The following is a 24,012-nucleotide window of genomic DNA, read 5'->3' as shown; positions in this document are numbered from 1 at the left end:
GGTTTATTTTATTTAAAAGAACAACAAAGGAAAACATTTAGCGACATGTCAGGGCTTCAAACTCCTGGACCTTTCTTGCCACCACTGCAAAGTCTCTGAAGCACTCCTCAAGTGTGTGTTATGTTTTTTACCAAAGCCAAATCTCTTGAGCACTTTTTGTCTACCATTACCAGATTTTCTTCCTATTTTTCTTTGACTACATGATCAGTTATGATAGCTTTGTTTTTGTCTGACAGTGGGGAGTCTCACTCAATCATTCTTTGACATTTTATTTATTTAACTTTTCAGTATGATATGAATCAAAATAAATTTTTTATTGTAATCAAATCAAAGGTGTTTCTGTGCACACTTCTTCCCCGAGTATTCCCAATAGCTCCTGGAATATCCTCTATCACATAACAGTGTAATGACGCGTTATTCCACTTCCCGCTCACTTATCCCTCAGGTGACATTGGCAGAGGAATGAATGCTTCAGGCTCCCAGGATGCTTGCAGTCATGAGTATCACATTGCTTAGCTTATGGCAGCTCTAGACTTCTCTGGAAAGAACCTTAAACTTCATACCTATGGTCTCCTAATGGATCTGTGCTGTAGTTAGGTTACAGATAAGGGAAATTAAGGTAGATTCAGAAATCAGTGACTTGAGAAGAGAATAGATTCACCTGTTCTCTGGGGCTGACAGACCTGGGTCCTTTGGTAGGAGAGATGCTGAGGATCCACCCATGTCCCTATTTTAAGTGCCTGCTTTAGTTTCTATGTTCACATAAGCAATTTAGTCATAGAAGAACCTTATCTAGTAGATAAACAACTTTGATCAGGTATCACTTCAGCATACCACACCACTCAGCTCCAAGACTATGGCTTTGCATGGGGAAAAGTTTACTACCTTGTAAACCACTTCTTGTGGACCTCATAAGTTGCTCAGTTTCCTTGTGTGCCATTTCCATTCATTGTTAAGAGCAGTGAATGGGGTAGACAGCCTAGCAGCAATGCAAGTTGCCAACCGAAATGCAAGCAACCTTGTTGCTTAGTGGTAGAAGTTCAAGAAGTCATCACAGGGCAGCTCAGTAAGCTCCTGTTCAGGTATAACAAAGGGTCTGACAGTCACAGTAAGCTGCTTTCCAGCAGGACCTTCAGAAGAGCAAGTTCTCAGGAGCGTCTTCACACTTTACTTTTCAACTTGGGCTCTAGACATGCTGCATCAGTGAGCTACTAACTACTGTTAATAGATACAGCTCAATCACCATCACATTTGTTGAGAATGAGGGGGAAATGGAGGCACAGAAATCTGAAGAGCTATCTCAGCCACTTCAGGTCCCAAAACCTGGTTTCTGCTCAGACTTTCTATATCCACTCTGTTTATAGGGTTGTGCCAAATACAGTAAGTAGGAGTGTTAACCTGGGATGGCTATAAAACTGGACTGTCCTTCACAGTGGCTCTGTCATTGTGCAGAGGAAATGCAAAGCATTTGCTCCTCTGTCATCCTCAGAAAAGTAAAATAACACTTGGGAACAGCTTTCTCTTGAAAACAATTTTACATTTTCCTTCTTGTCCACTAACAATACAAGCACAGAAATGCAACCTCCAGTTACAATCATGGAATGATAGAATAGTTTGGATTGGAAGGGACCTTAAAGATCATCTAGCTCCAACCTCCCTGCCATGGAGAGGGACACATCCCACTAGGTCAGGCTGCCCAAGGCCCAATCCAACCTGGCACTGAACACCTCCAGGGATGGGGCAGCCACAACTTCTCTTTGCAACCTGTTCCAGTGCCTCACCACTCACATGGTGAAGAAATTTCTCCTTACACCTAGTCTAACTCTGTTCCTTTCCAGTTTGTAGCCTAGTCCTATCACTACGTGCCTTTGCAAAAAGTCCCTCCTCAGCTTTCTTGTAGGCTCCCTTCAGGTACTGGAAGGTCGCTATAAGGTCTCCTCAGAGCCTTCTCTTCTCCAGGCTGAACAAGCCCTACTCTCAGCCTGTCCTCTTATAGGAGGTGCTTTGACCCTCTGATCATTCTTGTTGCCCTCCTCTGGACCCATTCCAACAGCTCCATATCCTTCTTACGCTGAGGATTCCAAAACTGGACACAATGCTCCAGATGAGGTCTCTACAAGAGAAGAATAGAGGGGCAGAATCACCTCACTGGCCATGCTACTTTTGATACAGCCCAGGATATGGTTGGCCTTCTGGGCTGCGAGTGCACATTGCCAGCTCCTGTCAAGCTTCTCATCAACCAGCAACCCCAAGTCCTTCTCTGCAGGACTGCTCTCAATCACATCATCTCCCACTGTGTACTGAAAACAGGGATTGTCCTGACCCAGGTGTTGAACCTTGCACTTGGCCTTGTTGAACCTCATGAGGTTCTCACAGACCCACTTCTCCAGCCTATCCAGGTTCCTCTGGATGACATCCCATCCTTCCAGTGGGGCAACTACACCACTCAGCCTGGTGTCATCTGCAAACTGAGGGTGAGGGTGCACTCAGTCTCACTGTCAATATTATTGATGAAGATATTAAACAGCACTGGACCCAGTACAGACTCCTGAGGGACACCACCTGTCACGGATCTCCATCTGGACATAGAGTCATTGACTGCTACTCTCTGAAAACAACTATCCAAACAATTTCTTATCCACTCAACAGTCCACCCATCAAATCCATATGTCTCCAATTGAGAATCATAGAATCACCAGGTTGGAAGAGACCCATCGGATCATCGAGTCCAACCATTCCTATCAAACACTAAACCATGCCCCTCAGCGCCTCGTCCACCCGTGCCTTAAACACCTCCAAGGAAGGTGACCCAACCGCCTCCCTGGGCAGCCTGTTCCAGTGCCCAATGACCCTTTCTGTGAATTTTTTTTCCTAATGTTCAGCCTAAACCTCCCCTGGCGGAGCTTGAGGCCATTCCCTCTTGTCCTGTCCCCTGTCACTTGGGAGAAGAGGCCAGCACCCTCCTCTCTACAACCTCCTTTCAGGTAGTTGTAGAGAGCAATGAGGTCTCCCCTCAGCCTCCTCTTCTCCAGGCTAATCAACCCCAGCTCACTCAGCCATTCCTCATAAAAGAGAAGGATGTTGTGGGGGACCATGTGAAAGGCTTTACAGGAGTCCAGATAGGTCACATCCACTGGTTTACTTGTGTCCACTGCTGTCATTAACCCATCATAGAAAGCCACTAGGTTGGTGAGGCAGGACTTGCCTCTGGTGAAGCCATGCTGGCTGCCACTAATCACCTCCCTGTCCTCCATAGCTTCTAGAAGGATCTGTTCCATGATATTCCCATTCACAGAGGTGAGGCTGACAGGTCAGTATTTCCTAGGGTCATCTTTTCTACTCTTTTTAGAAATGGGCACAATGTTACCCTTCTTCCAGTCACCAGGGACTTCTGATTGCCATGACTTTTCAAATATCATGGAGAGTGGCTTGACAACCACATCAGCCAGTTCCCTCAGGACTATGGGATGCATCTCATCAGATCCCATAGACTTATATATGATCAGATTCCTCAGGTGGTCATGAACCTCATCCTCCTCTACAGTGGGAGGAGGTTTATCCCCCTGGTCACCATGTTATTGTCCATTGACCCAGGAAGGTTGAGGACAGCGGTTGTCAGTGAAGACTGAGGCAAAAAAGTTGGCGAGTACCTCAGCCTTCTCATCATCTGTTGATACAAGGTCACTATTTTCACCCATCAGTAAGGGTACATTCTCTTTCGCCTTCCTTTTCTGATTGACATACGTGTAGAAGCTCTGAAGTTCTGAAATTACTTTGTCAGGAGGTAATTTGCATAAAATTACTATTGGAAGACCCCCTGAGACCAGTAAGTCATGCAGCAGCAACAACAGCCATATCCAGACAGATGGACTGACTACAGGAGTTGGACAAAGGACTTTGCTTATACCACCACATGAAGAAAGAAAGTACCCACAAGGGAGCAACATGGTTTCAATTCATGGCATGGTTTCCTTTGATAGTCCATATTCAGGATAGCAATTAAACCCAACAAATGAGAAGGCAACAGAGTCCCTTGCCACCTTTAAAAATCTCTGTTTTCAGTTGTCTTTCCTACAGACTTTCGGGGAGAAGATCTCATTACATTTTGTTATCTTTGGGCAATGTGAAATAAGATGTTGTTCACACGGTGAGAAGTTCTCTGAGGTTAGGTAGTGCTATGCAGAGGTAAATCTCCGTGTTTTCAGTTTACATTTCTCCAACAAGAAATTCTCTGTGTTGCTTTACTCCTTAGTTTCTAAGGTAACCTTTGGCTTGCAAAAGATAAATATGTCTATATGGAAATTTTTCTGTGCCTGTGACATTAATATGTCTAATAAGACAGGATATTTCCTAGAATAGTTACTTTTCCATATAATCAGAGAGTCCATTGTCCATCCAGACACTAAATCAGTAAGAAAAACATCCTGGCTTACACCACTAACCCCATATCCTGCAGCACAATGGTGATCCCCCAAGGGTCTGAACCAAGCCTCCAAATAGAGTCATGGAATCATAGAATGATGCTACTGTAGGAGCTGGAATAATATTTTAAACCGATAGTCAGAGGCAATAAGAAATCTTTGTTTATGCGGCTGTGTGCATGCTGTTTTCTTCCCTCACTGGGTTGGTACAAAGTTTTCTTCCCTGAAGGTGTATGCCATTCCTCCAGTTATAGTCCTCTCTCTGTGGTGGCTCCTTGGGAGGCCAAGGAAACTTCAGTGCTTGTCACCAGTTGCAAGTCTGGCCCACAGCTATGTGACATTACAGCTTAGCAGGGAGATCCGGCAGACACAAGTAAATGAAGCTAGAACAATGTTTTTATTGCCTACAATAAGCAAAGGAATGAGAAACATCAGCATGCATGCAAATTAACGGGTCTCTCAGCAGTGAGATGTGATTAACTCATTTCAGTCAGCACTTGGAATCTCAGCACCTCATTAGCTTTTTCATTAATGGTTACAACTAATATCTGATTAGTGTCTGTTTCACCAGTAATGAGTTCTCCTTAATGGAGATGGAGTTTTCCACTGGGTGACGGAAAGGGAGAAAGAGTGAAGGAGCTGTCTAATTACGTTGATTGTAGGGTACCTTGCCATTGCTGTCACTGACCCAACTGTCCTCCCTGTACCCCTATGACTGGCCCTGCCACATTGGCATGGGCAAACATACAATGTGCCAAACGCGCTCAATAAGCCAGAGAGAGAGGACTCAGTTCTGGTTCCTGAAAAAGGAATCAGCCCAACTTGCGTGACATCAGGTGGGACAGCCTCAGCGGTACCGCCCCCTTGTATGATGGACAACAAGTGACTGGAGATACACAGGGATGGGAGAAGAAACACTAGACAGACATACAAAGCAACAGCTGCTTTCACATCCAGCCCTCTAAAGCAGCGGTTTGTTTACTAATAGATATTAATGATTTGCCCACTAGAGCGTGCTGTTTTCCTGTACCCACGAGTTATCCAGTGGCTTCTGGAGCACACAGCTCTCATAGCTGCGTGCGTCATGTCATCAGCTCCTTCCTGACACTATTATCTTCACAGCTCTCAGGCTTGGGATTTATTTGCTAATTCTCTTTTAGCCTCTGGATGAGAACTAAATGCACGAGCCCACTGACCGTGAAAAAGATGGTGGAGCACAAGACAGGATAAGTCTGCAGGGCAACATACCCTTAAGGTTTGCATTAGTGCTGTTATCCAGTCAGTTTTCCTTTCCTGCTTTGAGAGGCGATGACACTCCCAGCTACGTGTGTGCCATTTTTTGTACCGACCCTTTAAAAATGCTCATAATTGGAAAAAAAAAAGAAAGGCAAATTATTCTTTGAAATTTAATTCCTTAATATTTGGGATGGCTGGTTATGTGGTAATACTTTTCAGCTGGGAATGTAAAAGCCTTTAGTTATAGCAGATCAAGATGTCCTTTGTGCACCATAAAGGCAACTCAGTTGTTTCTAACAAGGCTTACATGGTTATGCTACCAATACAATCAACTTGTGTAGTTTGGCATTTATTTGCTCTCAGACTCACTCGCTGCAGCATGCTCAGTCTACACTGGAAAGATGTACCTTACATTGGCAATGCTGGGTCCTTCCTGAGGTCTCCAGTAGTAGGAGCTCCAGTTTAAAATTGTAGTATTTGAACATCTATTGCCTTCAGTTTAAACTTTTTGTCCTAATACTTCATTAGGTCCCTGAGTTTTCAATATTATGTTATCAGTACAGTTGACAATTGCACTGCTCTTCTGCTGAGTTCTTCCATAGTCCACTCATGATTGCAAACTGAAGAGTTTTTGCTCATTATTCTCATTCTTTGACAATCTCTGAGATCTGTTTGAGGCCCTCCACCAAGCCAGATATCTCCCATTCATTGACCAGATCCTCACGACTGACCACAGGTAATGCAGGATTACAGAGCCCAGGACAAAACTGGCCAGCCCAGCTTGCAGGTGCTCTAGACACTATTGCCTTTTAGTTCTTTTCAGCAGCGTGGTAGTTCATCCTTATTCATAGTCCATGAGAAGAAAAATCCCAGACCAGATAGGGAAATGATGTGCAGAGGTTTGTAATGGGACTTTCCCTTTGAGTTTATACCTCCTTGAGAACAGTCCTATCCTGTGTCACCTGAATTTAGGGGCAGCTAGGTTGTATTATGGTGACCACACTAACCTGCATTTGCAAGAAAGAGTAAGTCTGAGAACTTTACCCAAATGCTTCCTTTGTGATACTGGAAAGCACCAGAAGGCTCAACTCACCAATTCTGCACATATGTCCATGAATAAATCTCTACTAATTCATGTGGCTACATCAGCACTGCTGGCTTTTCATCTCTTGGAGGTGGCCTCATCCACAGTACTGAAGATAAGCTCTCTCCAGCTGACTGACTGTATCTATGCTACTTAGCACTTAACCCTGCATCTCCTGTATGCCCAAAGTACTGTCCCTGTGACCTAATGACTTATCACTAAAAACTTACACATATTTTAAGTAAAAGTATATGAAATAACATGAGAGTGCTGCACCATCAGTTTAGTGGGATACCTATGACACAAAGATGAATGCTTCTGTTGTGTTCCCAGAGGTGGCATGAGGGGAGAGCTGGAGAGTAGAAAGGATGAGCTAGCAGCTGGTAGTTAACAGTAGGCAGATAAAAAGATAAGATATAATAAAATAGGTTGAGTACCATTACTGTGACCAAGGACACAGATGTACCATGGAGCATGCTTGTACAGCTAAACCTCTGTGTCTTAAAAATAATGACTATCTTCATCTATACTGTCTTTTGAGAACAGTTCTAGATTCGCACTCTGCCGCAGGCCGAGCCTGAGCATTTTCTGAGAGGGAATGAGAAGCCATGAGCTATAACAGTGCCAGGGAGCAGATTACAAACTAAACAGTATGTATGACCTCAGGACGCGGCTTGATCCTAGTTGGTCTCTAGACTTCATATATACCCCACGCCTCTTTCTCTGCAATAAAAGCAAGCAATTTATAAAGATGCTGAGAAGTACTGCCTGTCTTTGATGTCCTTGCTTTTGTGTTAAGGAGAGGTGAAGATGGCTGAGACAAGATCATTACAGTAGTATCAAATGGCAGTAGAAGCACCAATGGCATTAGGAGAAATTAGGAGAAATTCACCCTCACTAGGAGAAGGTCAGCCAGGAGAAGAAATGGCACTTCTGTCACAGAACAACAGAATCATAGAATGGTCAGGGTTGGAAGGGACCTCTGGAGATCATTCAGTCCAACTCTCCCTCTGATGTAGGTTCACCTACAGCAGATTGCACAGGAACAAGTCCAGGCAGATTTTTAAGATCTGCAGAGAAAGAGATTCCACACCGTTTCTGTCCTGCCTTTTCCAGTGCTCTGTCACCCTTACAGTAAAGAAGTTTTTCCTGATTATTTTTTTCAACAAGTTGTCCCAATCTTTTTTCCCCATTCCTATTTCTTAGGAGTTATGGGAGAATTTTGAAAGTCAGAAAAAAATAAAAAGCACCCGCATTTACATTGAAGCAATAAGCATTGCAGCAAAGTGAAAATTTTTATTGCAAAAATTAATGTTTTATGAGGTCTCATTCCCTTTAGAAAGAGTCCTGATCTATGGAAAGAGAATACAGTAAGGCTGCTTTAAGCATGAGTTTAAGAGAGTTCATGCTACAATAAATTATTCTTCTGTAAGTTAGTCATTAACCACTGTCCAGGCAGCATTTCTAAAACTTACCTTGACTGAACTGTGTTATGCTCACAGTTATGAATTCATAGACTTGACATCAAATGTGCAGAATTGGCTTTCAGGAAGCCTTCACCCCACAACCCTAACCCTGCTATTGAAAATTCATATCAACAGCTCCACTGACATCAGTCTAAAGCTGCTTATGTGAAGTTGGTCTGATCCCGTGTTGGCCTGAATTCGGTTTAGGACATGACACAGACACTGCTGAAGCCACTGGGAAATCTTCCCATTTTCTTTGGTGGGTTTGGATTAGGACTGTAAGTGATGTCCATGCCAGTGAACAGAAGTCACAGACCTTTCCCTGGTGTTGGTGTTACTGGACAGAATAGCTCACATCCACCCAGCTGGCTGTATTTAGACCCACATATGAGGTGGGAATGGCCCCAAAACTAGGCCAGCAGACGTGCAGGTAGCTAAACAGAAGGAACAACTGTGGGACAGGTTTTCAGTCTGTCCTTTGTTTTAGAGTATGGGCCCAGCCTGAGGCAGCTCAAACCCAAATCCCGCCAATGTATTCCTGAGCAGCGGGAAAGTCCACTTTGCCAGGGCAGGCAGAGCCTCCCCCATGTTATCTGCCATCACCATCACTGTTTCTCCCCACTGCAGAGAAGGTGTTGGCCATCTACTCTTAGCTTTGGCTCAGAGACCAGGTTTTGCATTTCTCCTCTTCTGCAAGAGAGAGGAAAATCAAAGCCTGTGCATTTTTGCTTTTCAACTAGGTGGTGGACTGGAACAATGGAAAGTGATTTATGGTGGAAAATAATTATAGGAAGAAAAAGACACCATGAATACAGTCCCTATCAAAATGGGAATGGGTAAGGGAAGGGAGTTAACAGTACACAGATTAGTGAAGTAGCCTGTCCAAGTTCAAAGGTTTGCTGAGGTGTGGATCTCAATGCTGTTTTAAAGGACAGAAATGTAATTTCATGGCTTCATTCATTCTTTCCTGTGGAAAGCACTAATTCTTTTGGAAAATTATGTTTTCGTTTAATAGCTAATTAGCAGTAGTAAGACATCCCTGAACTTCCCTGGGAAAAGAAGAAAGAGAGGTCAAGTGCCCTATTTTGCCCACAAATCCATGCCCAATTAAGCCAATATCAGCCTGACTCCAGGTGTAGGCAACAGGTCCACCATCCACTCCTCATATCTTCTCTTTCCCATCATCTCCAGTGTGGTCAGCCAACCACAGAGTTGCTGGCAGACTCAGAGGGAAGCAGGTAGCAACCTCAGTGTGAGATCCCTGCTGAGTTAGCCCTTGGGTGTGCCTGATTTGGGGTCTTCACTGACCTTGGCTAGATAGGAGGAAAAGCTGGAAAGCCCTTTGCTCTGCTCCTCACCTCCTGCTCCATGCAGTAGCCTCAGGAAAGACTCTTTCTCATCACTTTTTTATTGATCCACATCACTTACAGCAGTTATAATTGCAGAAATGGGATGCATTAGAGCACTGGGAACAGCATAACCTGCTATCCTGAGGAGCTGGTTATCAAGAAGAGGCATATCTCCCATGCAGGAGTGGGCAGAGGTGGTCCAGACACCGCATGGTCAGGAGCAGCATACTTGACCTCTGGTTTCCACTTTGCAAAGCACACCTAAACAGTGGCCACCCCATTTTCCTCCTCCCACATCTCAAGTGTCCCAGCCCATTTCTCCTGGCCTGCACAGAACAGAGAGAATGCTTGAACTCCTGAGAACTAATCAAAAGATTGGAGGGCAGGAATGAGCATCTCTGACAGCCACATAGCACTTGGACAAGAAGACCTTGCTAACACAAGAAGACCACGTCATACAGCACAACTCAATAACTCAGCTGGGTAGTCCGCCTGTCCTGCAATTCTGTGGTGGATAAGAAAGCTCACCACGCTAAGATCCACTCTGTTAAGGGGTAAAGAAGCAAGTTTTAAGTCAGAACAGTTTTACCGAACAAAAACAGTCTAGGATCTTCATTGATCAGAGCTAAAGAAGTTTAACCCAGAAGCCTTAATGAACAAAAAAAGAAAATTGTTTTACAAAAACTGGTAGAGCCCAGACCATGCTGATGCATATTTTTTCTGCTTTGCATCCAAGAAGATCCAGAGCTGGTGCAAAAGAGATGGACTGCGCTGCTGCAACTGCAGACAGGGAAGGAAGAGAAGTGAAAAGAGAGGAAGTGAGACCTGTCTCTTCCAGCAGCCAAGAGATGTCAGGCTGGCTCTCCCATTTTGTGTAATTTCACCTTAACAGCAAAAAAGGGGCCACACAGCTGCACAACCACATCATTTGACACAAGGACAAACAGAAGTGGTGACTGCTTATGAGGAGCTCAAATCTCGCTTTGTTCCCGTGGTAAATCCATGTCAATGCTAGCACTGCTTTGGAGTTGGTCCCATACAGCTATAGGGGCCAGCAATAAGTAAACCAAAGTATGGTCACAAACATAATTAACAGATTACATCGTCCTGCTACCGGCACAGAAACCCCTCCAGCTCCTCATAGTCTTCTCCCAGAAGGGTAAACAAGGGCACATGACATATGTACAGCTTCATTTATCCTGTCCCTGACCTGCATTTTGCTCCTGATTCTAGTCTTTTCTCTGCTAACAGCTAATGAAATCCCAATGTTTGCTTGTTCTGATTTTCCTACCCCCTCCTTCCCTTGCTCCCATTTCTGATTTCAGAGATGTCCTGAAAATAATTCTGTTAGCAGGAAAATAAACAGGACATTACTCTTGATGGCTTTCAATTGTATTTTCTCTTTCCCTGATGTCAGTCCTGGGCAGAAGCAGGGAAAGAGGAACTCGGGGCCATCAGAGAAGCTTTTCTGGCGGAGGCAGGAACCTGCATGCTGCCAAAGTCTTCACTATTGTTCAGCGTGCACCCTGCTGTTTGTCTGAGACCTGCAAAAACAGAGCCTTACTGTGAAATTGTTAAAGAAAAAAAATAAAGCTGAGCATAGTAAAAGCAGGTCAGGCAGCAGAATGAGCTGGTACCAGCAAATGGGAATTTTTACCCTCTGTGACAGCTGATGCAGATGAACAAGAGTCAGTAATTTTTGATGGCTGTTGTTGGTTTTGGCTTAGTAATGAGGGGTATTATTAGAGACTGAGCAGGAGTAAGACAAAGCCCAAACAAGATTTGCAAGCTTTCAGGCTCCATTTACAGGGCAGCCTTTATCCCTGGAAACTCATCTGGACCCTGCCTACCCCAGCTCACCATGACCTACTATCCACTCCCAGTCTGCTGGGCCCCTGGCTCCTATCAGTGCTGGGCATCCTGCTCATCCAGCAAGTCTGTGTCATCTGTATTGATGGTGCTGATTGCTCCTGATCATTTCTTCACATTTACCCCCTCTGAGTGAAGAAAAGATTGGAGGTTTTCAGCATCAGTTCATTGCCAGAGCAAGTTTGCTCAAGCACAAGCTATATTAGTTAAACCCACAGTTACGCTCAGGATGCTCCAGCCAACCATCATAAGGGAGAACCAGATTCTAAGGAGGCTCAACTGTGCCCCTAATTGCAGTTATTATTGCCACCTTGCTTCTCAGTCTTTCCTGCAGATGACAACCAGCATGTTCTCAGTTAAGGCAAGTGACAGGCTGCAATAACAAGTGACAACATCAAGAATGACAGTGAGGGAGAGATATTACTTGAGGCAACGCTCCAGACTGGATGGAGCTGCTTGGGTGCAGGAGGGTGCAGGCTGCTCCAGATGGAAGAAGCCAATGACGGCATCTGAAATCACCCTTTTCTTACTCACAAATGAGCATTAGCCTGTTTTGCATCCTGCCAAGCACTCCGCATTGCTTTCACTAGCTTCAATTGCTCCTGAAATGTGTCTTCCCTTTCCTTTCCAACCCAGAGATAATAAACCTGGCCAAAGTCTCAGCTGTCATGGCATCCCATCTATAATCAATGTCTTGCAGTAGATGCTTGAGGATGTGCGCACAGAGCAAGTCAATTATTCCCTCTCCTCTCCTCTCCTCTCCTCTCCTCTCCTCTCCTCTCCTCTCCTCTCCTCTCCTCTCCTCTCCTCTCCTCTCCTCTCCTCTCCTCTCCTCTCCTCTCCTCTCCTCTCCTCTCCTCTCCTCTCCTCTCCTCTCCTCTCCTCTCCTCTCCTCTCCTCTCCTCTCCTCTCCTCTCCTCTCCTCTCCTCTCCTCTCCTCTCCTCTCCTCTCCTCTCCTCTCCTCTCCTCTCCTCTCCTCTCCTCTCCTCTCCTCTCCTCTCCTCTCCTTCCAACTCCTCCCAGCTGACACACCAAAATAAGAGGTTATATTTCAATTCGTCCTGTCCCAATATATTTGTTTTGCTTTTTTGAGTCACCTACACTCCAGCTGCAGGCATTGAAACAGGTCTGCATTATTCCCATCAATAGAGGGCACTGCTGCCCTCGCTGTCACAGCCCAGTGACACTCGTTGCAAGGAAAAAAAAAAGTGTAATGTTTGTTGTTAAATGTTGAGGCCTTTTGGCACAGCACTATGTTTTGGTCTCCCAGTAAACCATCTTAAAAACTGCTGGGGTTACAAAAGACAAGAGTTAATCAGTAACTCAGATGTTTATCAGCTCCATGTTTAACTATTTATTCCTTCCTTGCAATACCTGCCTGTTTGGTGGGTTCTTTTTTTTTTTTTACCTTCATTTAATGAGTAACTACTGGGAAAGTGATTAAATACACCTGTTCTCTCAACATATTAGGACGTTTCAGTGGTGGCCATTATGGCTGTAAGTATCTGTATCCCATGTTCATTGGCACATAGAAAGAAAATTCAAGTATTTATAGAGAAAAAAAGAATTCAGGCCCTTCAATACTGGCTAGTCACTCCCACAGCCTAGTCTGGCATGTTCCCAGCTTCACTGTGGTTCTGTCAGCATGCGTCTCCATGTACACACTGGTTTGACTTTACCCCTTGTATGCTCTCTCAACAGCTCCTCGTGTCTTTTCCTTCCCACCTGTTCATAAAGAACGACAGAAGAACTTGGAGCAGAGGGATCTCTGGAGGTTATCTGGTGCATTTACCTTCCCTCTACCCTATACTAGTGCTTCCATTTACTGTGAGAGGGGCAAGGAAGTGAATAAATCTTGTGGTAGAGTGAATTTTGGGGTTAGTTACTTTCTATAGGGGACAACTCAGGGCTGTTGTTTGTCGTTTTGTCATTGTTGCTTGTGTGGATGTGGATGAGTTGACAAGTCTGCCTGTTCACACATAACCTGAAGCAACATGGTGTGTGAACATTGCAATGTTAAATCATCTGAGTATGGTTTTGGACATCTATGGAAGAGTGTTATTAAGGTGATGTAAAGTATTATATTTTTTTTATGCAGTTCTTCCTGTACAAGGGATGTGGTGACCTCTTTGTGTCCCTTCCCACCTAATTGCTTTGATTCTTTCTTGTGTTTCATCTCTCCACAGGTTCTTAGTATGTTTCATTGCTTTTCACTGTGTGTGTGTGTGTGTGTATTCAAAATGCAGCTCTCAAAGCATCTGTTAAAGAAGTTTATGATGTCAAAGCTCTGTGCATATCCATAATTCACTCTTCTTGCTACTGATAAGTATATGCTTTACCAGGTTTAACTTCTTGGGGGGTTTTGTGTGTGAGTTTTTTTGTTTGATTGTTTGTTTGGTTGGTTGGTTTGGTTTGGTAGTTGTTTTTTTGTTTCCCCAGCAGAAGTGCTCTCTTCAACTTAATTTCTATCCTCTTGGTTAGGGCTGTCTTTGCCCCAGAGCTCCCCCTCACCCACATCACCTCCAGCAGAAAAGTAGGTTGTGATCATGGACCTAAGCACACTCGAAATAAAAGCCAGGGGCATGAAAGTAAGTGAGGGCAGAAATACTTCTTCAGCCTTTGCTCCTGGTGATGCTGGCTGAGCCTGAAAGCACACAGCTGGATGCCAAAAGCCCAGGCAACATTTAAAGAAGTGGTACTAGGAAAGGAAGGATGGATTGATGGACAATTTTTTTCTGTAAACTGAAAAAGTCTGACCAGAGACAGCCAGAAACAACAAATCTGGAACTCCGCAGGGCAAATATTGTGGTTGAGAGAAGAAACTCTCTTGACCTGGCAATGATGTTATTAACTTCCTGGCATTGAGACTGAAATTCCCTTCTCTTTCCACCCTAAATTAAACACTAATTAAAGCCACACATTGCAAAAACATCCCGAGGTTCACAGTACTATTTATTAAGCTGCCTGAAAAGCCCTAGCTCCTTAGAGAGGCAAGAAAGCACAATATTTTTATACGTTAACATTTTTTATTAACTCTGTCTGTTACATGCAGTGAGGTAAAGGAGGTAAAAGAAAAGAATAAACAAGGCTGAGACATGACACCAAAAAAGGGGGGCAGTAGTTTTCCATTTGTTATTTGCTGGAGGTAAAGTAGTAATTTTATCAAAGGCAATAGAATAATAAAGAATAGGCAAAGCTATATGCTCTGCAGCATGAACAGAAATCAGTCTCCACAGAACGTGCCAAGAAAACCTGTGACTGCAATGGGAGCCTAATGGTGTTGCATGGATTGGCCTTCCTTACACGTCTGCTGTTGAGCACCCAAATGCCATACAAAGTCACTAGTAAGGCTGAAGAGATTTAGTCTTCATCCCTGCATGCAAAGTTCTCTTCAGCGTTTTCCATAATCTTCAGGCAATCAAAGAAACCAGTCTTCTGCAGATGCAGAGTTCTCAACTATAAAATATTGTATACTCTGCTGAGGCATTGTCCAGGTGTAAAATGCATTATGGGCTCTCCAAAGTTTTAAACCTTAAAAATTTCACTACCCTCAGCCTTCACATATTTACCTACAGATTTTAATTTATTGTAGTAAGAGATGACATTGAGTGCATGCATGTTTACCTGCAGTGCAGTATTTTGTATGCCATTGACAGCACCACAAAGTTTCTTATACAGCTCAAATGTGTTTTGTAATTATATACCCAGGTGGCACCTTGCTGAACTGAGACATCCAAGCATGAACTGGCAATTACATTATTGTTTGCATGTGCTCAAAAATAGGCTGAAATGTAGACCTCTTGCCTTGCCAGGGTGGTGTGAGTGACTGCCTGCAACTTTGGGCTGGTCTATGGAAGTGACGCATGAATACAAGACAAGACCAAAGGCCAATAAGCATTCCAGGAAGTTGGGTGTGAGTTAGTGCACTGACCTATTTGGGTCGGTCACCACATTCCTGCAATGTAAGTTGTCTGGTAACAAAGCTTGGGCTCTTGGGAAGTCACTGGTGCCTGCCTGCACCCTAATACAGAGTGCTTGCAGTCCACATCCCAAGTGTGTTTACTGTGGAGGCTCCCGAGCCTGTCCTCTTTGTCCAAACTAGAGCTTACTGCAAGGAAATCTACAGAGCATCTGAAGAGGGGTGATGGTGTGCAAGCCACCCTCACAGCTTTACAGCTTACCTGCCTCCTCAGAGATCTGTCTGAAGAAGAGGAGGCTGCACTTCTGTGCTAGGGTGGTGGAGAACTGATCACTCGTAGCCCTTTCCCTATAGTAAAACCTTCAGGAGGAAAAGAGGAGCAGCAATGAGGGGAGAACCTGACCCGAGGCACAGAGGAACTCCAGTCTGTAATTATGGTAACCCTCTAGATGCCCTATTCAGTGATTGCTAACAAGCTAGTAATGACTTTGTACATTTCTATGAACATTCAGCTAGGTCTAGTGCAACCAATTCATCTTTTCTCCGCAGCTGCTAATATGTCATTATTTCTGGTGGGTACGTTCAGTCAAGTGATTGCAGGTGAGATGAGCACATAAAGACTGTGTGCTGTCAGTGAAGGTAGGAGAATGGCTGGATGGATGAAACAGCGAAAGATCAAGACAGTAAATTCCCTGTGTCTTAGTTTCCCAAAATTTCCTGCTAAGTTTTTCCACATAGGTGTCTTTGCACTGTTAACATATTCTGAAGTCCTCTGATAAACAGTGTTCATGGCAGAACCAGGTGTTATATGCACATATTACCTGCAAATCAGGAAAGCTAATCCACTGTGTTTGGGAAGCTTTACTTTATAGCTTGCCTTGCCTGAAGACAGGTGTTCTTTTTGTGTGCATTTCAAGAAATGGCACTGTCTCCCAGACACATACCAATATGTTCACATGGAATCAAATCACACCTGGACCAGTAATCAAATTACTTGAGCAGAAGCATCTTTTATGGCCATAGACCTTAGTTCTCAAAAATAAGAAGGGAAGAGGGAGGATGAAAGAGATCGGTTCATCAGAGGCAATGACGTGCTCAGAGCTCTCGCAGGTCAAAACACGCCAGGCAGTGTTGTTCTTCTTTTAGTACTGAACTCAGAAACATCACATGAAAGGTGTGTCCCAGGAAAGGGTATTACCCACTCTTCTGAGACATGGTGGACGTGCTTGCAGGAAAGTTTTAGATGGACGTGCTTGCAGGGACGTAATTTTAGAGAATCAGTTGCTGATTCACTGGGATTTTTGTCTGGGTTAAAATTTTACTTTACTTTCCTAACGCTACACAGCTCAGCCTGAACCTCACCAAGCCTAACAAGGTTTATAATCTGCTAACCTTCAACTTTGCCTGCACTTTTCTCCTTGCTTCCTCTCCTGTGCTTCTAATCATTGCTTTATTTCTGGAAAGCTGAAACCAGATTTGGGGAAAACTGATCATTCAAGCAACAAGTTTTCAGTTCCTGCCAATGCCAGACAGAAAACTTCCCAACTGTGCATTTACACTTACAAGGACTGGAGTCCAAGAGCAGGAGTCTGGAGATGACTGTTCCTAATAACCACCTGAAAGGCATTTCTAGGTCCAGTTTTCCTCCTCTTCCCCAGATCAGACACTGACAAGATCCAAGGCATCCCCAAGCCTCAGAGTGGTTTAAACCAATGTGGGGTCTCAGCAGAAATTCACCATTAGCCTTGCCTTGGACTCCATGCACACCCACAAAGGCCTAATATAATCTGGATATTTGTACATACATACACCATCTCCTGTGCCTGGTGCAGAGCCTTCAGATTGCCCTGTACATCACTACAGCTTTTACTACCACTGCCATTGCCGGAGGTGCTCAAGGGGAACATACCAGAGGCACATGCAGCAATATACAGGGCTTTCACACTAAATTTCTGAGGTCATTGTTTCTCCTCACCTTTCTATATAATGAAAACTACAAACTAAGACCCAAAGGAACTAAAAAAACAGGAGAGGATGGCAGGGGCTTCAGGTCATATAATCCATAACAGTTCTCTGAATTCCCAGGTGCCTTTCAATCTTTCTAATATTAGTTCTTTGTCTTGACAAAACAATGTCCATCTCTTTCTTCTCCTGTTAAGTGGTTCCTATGAATCTCTATAGGTTCCTTCTCTCTTCTGTTTTAAAACTCCCCATACTCTCTTGAACTCATGTGGGAGATCTTTCACCCTTCCAGCACACAAGGAAAGGAAATGATGTGATCACTTCACACTGTCAGGTGCGTGGGTAGAATGATGTCATCACATCAGATGACTCACCTTGCTCCTCTAGCTAAGGTAAGACACTTTTGTCATCAAGCATGGCTACAGAGAAAGGTCTTGATTTACACACCAACTTCCTCATACCAGAACCATGCCTATAACCGATGTGGTGCACATGTACTGATACTCAAAAGAGCACAGCACATCACAACTCAGAGATGAGAGATTAAGAGAGTTAGGATTATTCAAGACATACATAAACTCTTTTAGTCATTTCTGAAAATCCTTTCCTTGAAGTCTGCAGGCTGGGATCAGGGGAGAAAAAAATTCTGTCTGAGCACATGACAAAGGGGAACAGAGGTGATGATCTTCTTAAGGAAATGAGTGTGGACTAGGATACAGGCCTCTTAGTTACATAGGGATTGTACAAGTGCCAGTAGCAAACAGAGTATCACCATTCACACATAGACACAGTAGTACCAGCTCCTCTTTTGTTGCTATTTATAATATTAAAAAAAAAATGAAAGAAGAGCTTGTTTTTAATGATCAGAACTTTCTTGTTATTAGAAGCTAGGCTTGGACTTGCCCAGGATTTGAATGGGAAACCTCCCATTGTGTGGTTTCACACCAAAGAATTACGGTTGATCACCTGGTAGAAAACCAGTGAAAACTGAGCAAAACTGAATAATCTGAAATGCTCTGTTCTGCACCATCTTCACAGAACAACAAAAAGAAGATAATACTAAGGAAAGACATTACCCCCTACCCCAGACAGTGCTTCCTGATGGGTCATAACTAGGAGGAAAGTCTTGCTTTAGCAGCAGGGAGACTGAGTATGGCAGAGGGATAAGGGATTTCTGAAGAGCCTGACAAATTAGTAACACATTGCAGACTTGATTTTAGATTGAATGGGGCTCTGAGTTTGCAGTGGATCATCTGTGTTTTCCTTCACCAAGGAAATATCTTCTTGACTTCTCCAAATCTTGAATATGCCCTATTCTCAAACAGAGCACAACAAAATTATGGACAGGCTGTATATGGAGCAAGAGGATGTGTCTGTTCTCATATCTCAAGTTCTACGTATTTGTACTCTGAAAGGAAAACAGATGTTCTCCTGATTAAACTCATGTTATTACTGCTCTTGCTACTGGCCTGCACTGAAAATCTTTTTTACTGTAAACCAGAGATCCTGTGTGAGTTGGGATGGGAATTCCTGGCCTTGTGACCAAACTAGTTGAGTAACTGGATGTTACTGCAATACAGGAATGCCAATATAAAATTGAAGAGCACTCAATGGAGCCCTGGTTAAAGCCCCAGGTTCCCCTTTGGTATACAAGTGACCAAACACATAACTAGCACCAACTCTACTGAAGAAGAGGTATACTCAGTAAAGTCCAGGAAAAAGAATTGTATTAGTTCAGCTATTGACATAAAACTTCTGTTTTAACAAGTGATGTCTGAGGAGCTTATCAGTTGCTTAGTTTTCCCTTTCCTTTTGTTTTTCGCTAGAGCGCTGCAGGTCCCAGTGCGGACTGGCTCCCTGACCAGACAAACCCTACCAAAAGCTGTAAACAAGCAGTTGCTCTGGAAGCTGGTGTTGGAAAAAGCACCAATACAGCACAATCTGATTGCTTTTAAATATGCAAGTTGCTTCAGTCTTAATTATACCCGGAAAAGGTTTGCTGGAGAGGAAAAGCACTTAACCAGCTTTTGAAGAGCATCACCCTGTGTCAGCATTGCCAAACCTGCTTCTGGATGCCAGATTTTCCCAAGACAGCTGCAGAATTAATACCACCTAGCTCTCACAAAGTACTTTACATACTCCTTCTACCTCGTGCTTTGAAGAGTCTTTTCAAGAGGACAGAGTTAGGAAAATCTTTCAGAGGATGACAAGCCAAGGCACCTTTAATATATTCCATATTTCACTGACAAGCAGATGAGAAATATACTCTTCATCTCTGGCAGATTTCAGGAAATATTAGGAAGCAAAGATCTATAGTAGTAGACTGGGATCCTGTAAAGGACATATGAATATGGAGGGACAGATGCTTCAGGGAATTACCATATGAATCTGCAGCATGCACAGCAATATACAAAAACTACAATTTATGATGATTATGACATTTTTGTGGAAACAAAACCTGCAGCAAATGGGCTAGAATAGCACTATTCAAATCCTTCAGAAATGCAAAGCTTCTCCAGTATCAGTTGTTAGATTAGATGCCTGACCTTTTTGCAATGTAAATACTCTCTGGGAGGATGAAAGGTATAAAATATGACCCCAAGACTCTCAGTTTGCACTGAGAGTCCCAGCAAGTATTAATTGATGTTCCTGTAAATCAAATTTCACTGTCAGACAGAGAAATTTTAACATTCAGTGTAAGAAAGTCTGCAGGTTACCTGCACTAGATGTTATCTAGCAAATAAATCTAGCCTACAGCAGGCTTTCTCACAAATTTTCTGGCAGCCATACTGTTTTCATCAGTCCTAAGAGCTCTACCCGAAGAAACTTAAAAACTGTGTCAGGAAGAGGAAGAATCCTTCTTCCACACTCTTCTCTGCAGATTTGCCTTCCACCCAGTTTCTTGGAAGTCCCCCACATCTTGGTCCTACTCAGCACTAGGCAGGCAGGTCCTACCACCTCTTTTATCATGGAGTATCGTACTAAGTCCAGCTGTGATGGAACAAGTTGCTTAGAATCACAGAATCATAGAATAGTTTGGGTTGGAAGCAACCTTAAAGATCATCTAGTTCCAACCCCCCTGCCTAACTTCTTACAGGATTTATTTGCCAAAGCAAACTTTTGCAATTCAGTGCAACATCTTCAGACTCCAGCATCTTGGCCTCCCACCCAGGGACTCTGTCTCAGGTTTTTCCCCATTAAAAGCAGGTTGGGCCTCACCTGGCTATTCTTTGCAGGATCTCAAGTGCATTCCTGAAATACTTGTTAGGTGGATCAAACTTATCTTGGGGTCGGTTCTGCTTGAATATCTCAAGGATTCCAGTGTTATCTAGTATGGTATCTGTAGGGAACTAGGCCACGCTCTCCTCTCATTCTTATCAGGGATTTCCTGCTCTTTGAGAGAAGCCAGGAAGATGCAGTTGGTGCCCTATTGCAAAGAATAATGCCTTCATCCAGTAACCACTCCCCATGAATCCCATTGGGGTGGGGTGTGTCCACCAGCATAGACTCCTAATCCAGTCTACCTCAAGCAGTCCACCAAGGACATGCCATTAAATATTAATAATAAAATAATATTAATAATGTCTTCCCTTACAGTCAACTGGAGAAATATCCTTTTTGAGGGGATGGTGATGGAGAGGGGGATGTATAGGTGTGTGTATGCATGCTATGTGTGGGAAGTGTGCATCTGCAATAGACCTCAGATATTTTGTGGTTGTGATCACAGCCTGTTGGTAAGCTTCTGAGAAATCTTCATCTTTCATAGGAAAATGCAGATGTAAATAAATTCAAAACATATCCCAGGAAAGGGTGATTAAAGAATTCAGCATTTTGAACAGTAATACCAAGAAAAAAAAAAGCCTTAAACATCACCTCAAATGAAAAGTTTTGTTTGCTTTTCCAATGAAAAAAATCAAGATTCTCATTTTGAAATGCCCTTTTCTATAATAATTCAGAGTTGCTTGGTGGAGCTAAGGTTGCTTTTTGAAACATCTGGGCAGGAAGCAGCCCTCAAAGATCAAGACATCTGGTTCTCAAGAGATCTAGGGATATTTTGCCCCACTGAATTTTGGCTAGTGTCTGAGTACTGAGACTTTAGCAGAGACTTCCCAGCTAGGGGGACCTCTAGGTTGAAACTCTGTCAGAAGAAAAGGGAAGAGAAGCATTTTGCAGCCCTTAGTGTGGAGCAAGCGTGAGTGAACAGGCAATTGGTTTGGAGCTGTAGTGAGCGCAGAGACAGGACTGCCAGTGTTGCCACTGTGAGGTCCTGCTTCAGCCCACCCAGCCCTGTGGAGATGGACATCTCTGAGCAAGCGTGAAGAGGGGATGAGAGATGGTGATAAAGGGCTGGCAGGACAGGGATCAGTGAGAATGAGCCACGCAGCTATGTTTAAAGGATGCTGAAACAACAAAACTAGACTGAGATGAGGAATATAAGGGGACATGGCCTTTCTCAGGTTAGTTGATGCTGCTGGAAAAGGCAGAAGTACTCCTGGACTGCAAGCCCTTCTCCAGGCTGGTGTGATTTGCACAACTGCAGCAGGTGGAAATATAACCTTTTCATGCAGACTTTGTCTCTCTCATATTCAAATACCTGTATGGATGTCACGTCCCTTCTGAAATGATGCTCTGACATTGGTGGCCACAGAAACTCCTAAGAGCACATTCCCTAACTAGCAATGAACATTCCAGCATGGCTGTGCATGAAGTCTTCAGCTGGCTTGTTTGCTTCCTACATTCCAGTCTCATTTGTTTATTTATTTATTTGCTCATTTATGACTTTATAAAGTGTAAAATACACCTGAAAAATTAAATGGCGGAGGCACATTTTAAAACATAAAGCGTACTCCTTTGTGAGAAACAAAGTAAAAGGGATAGTATTTGGTGCCCAATGTTGATCCACCATCTGTACGTCAGTGCAAGTGTCTGGAGGAATGTAAAACCTCAAAGATAGCTGTGGCTGCAGTTTTGTTGTCCTAAATTTAGGGGTGCTTTTAAAAGGCAGTCAAACAATCTGTCTAGTAATTAAAACTTGTGACTTGCTTTCTCCCACTCACACTTACCAGAGCCAACAAAGGATACAATAATGTCCATTGTTTTGGTTAAAAATAATATGGGGGAAGTTATACTTCCCCTTAACTGAGGCAGCCTGAGGCAGCTTTTTTAAAAGAATGGTGAATCAAGTTACAGGACATTTCAGCTTCTGAGAAATGCATTGCAAGTTCTCAATAAATGTGTGTCCACTCCCGACAGGCCTCTCTGCAAAGGTCAGCAGGCAGACCAAGCAGCTGTCTAAGGTTTCAAAATACTAGTGTCTTTCAGGAAAAGTTATCTTTCCTAAGACCTTGACAATTTGGACAAAATGATGGAGCGCCTGGAGGCAGCGCTGTTACAGTAAATGGTGCATTTGAGCAGTTTGGTTGGATAAGTGGTGTGAGCTTTGGACTGCAGGCTGTTTGCAGTGTGGCACAGACACTGACTGATTGAAAACTGGTTTCTGCTCAGATTGGAGTCCATCTAACCTTGTTTCCTCCCTTACCCCTTCCGAGCTCGGGTCCTGGGATGACAGGGCCAAGTTGCAGCACTGGCAGCTGAGTTGTGTCGTTTTAAATTCTTCCTAGAGCTTTATTTTCTGCTGTTTGGTTCATCCCTCTCAGTGCTGCAGTTGCACAACTGAGTGTTTCAGAGCTGAACAATGCGATCCCTGCGCACAGTCTATATACAGTAACCTGGGTGGTTACTATTATGGCCACTATTAAGACATAAGTGAGAGATAAAAGACATATGTTTCAAAGGAACAGGGTGCCAGATGGACATATAAGGCTGAGTAGTTGCCACGTACTTCTGGGTAGGTCTTCTTATCTAAAGTCAAAATTTCATGTTTACATTTTGAACCCTCATAAACACCTGCTGAGCAGAAAGCACGATAAAGCAGTACTTAACTTCAGAATGATGTTGACCAAGCTTTGCCACATCCCTAGGCAAATTGCATCGAGTGCACCCAGGAGCTCCCATAGCACAGTAGTCTGTTACAAATGATAATGTGAATTTAATCAATAATCGATTTTCAGGAGGCTTTCAGCAGGTATCACAAATCGCCACTGATCTTTGCTCAAGCAAACACTGCTCTGAATAAACACACTCAAGAAAGTGAGTCCAAGTGTGCTAATAAACAGTGTCTCCTGAACAGTAGCAAGAACAGTAGTTTGTCTCCTGCTTGATATCAAGGTGGTAGCTCTAATTTGGAGATGTGTAAGGTGAAATCAGCAGACATTAGCCCCAAAAGGAGGGACCTCAAGTCTGTAGCTAGCATTGTCTCCTTCACAGGTACATCCCCGATTTCAATACATAATGGGGGATAATGTGATTGAGACCTGCCCTGCAGAGAAGGACTTGGGGGTGCTGGTTGATGAGAAGCTTGACATAAACCAGCAATGTGCGATCACAGCCCAGAAGGCCAATCATATCTTGGGCTGCATCAAAAGAAGCGTGGCCAGCAGGGTGAGGGAGGTGATTCTGTCCTTTTCTTGTGAGATCTCATCTGGAGTACCGTGTACAGTTCTGGAATCCTCAACGTAAAAAGGATATAGAGCTGTTGAAATGGGTCCAGAGGGGGGCTACAAAGATGATCAGAGAGCTGGAGCACCTTCCATACAAGGACAGGCTGAGAGAGTTGGGGTGGTTCAGCCTGGAGAAAAGGCTCCA

The 24,012-nt window shown here is 43.7% G+C and overlaps 1 protein-coding gene across 1 annotated transcript in view; it reads left to right on the top strand.

Moving 5' to 3' along the window:
• Positions 1–24,012, top strand: part of NDRG1 (N-myc downstream regulated 1) — a 204,561-nt gene that overhangs the window by 84,209 nt on the left and 96,340 nt on the right. The gene's annotated exons all lie outside the window — the stretch shown is intronic.

The sequence above is a fragment of the Phaenicophaeus curvirostris genome, chromosome 3, assembly GCF_032191515.1.
Source record: "Phaenicophaeus curvirostris isolate KB17595 chromosome 3, BPBGC_Pcur_1.0, whole genome shotgun sequence".
NCBI classification, from domain to species: domain Eukaryota; kingdom Metazoa; phylum Chordata; class Aves; order Cuculiformes; family Cuculidae; genus Phaenicophaeus; species Phaenicophaeus curvirostris.
This window is presented reverse-complemented; position numbering and strand designations above follow the sequence as displayed.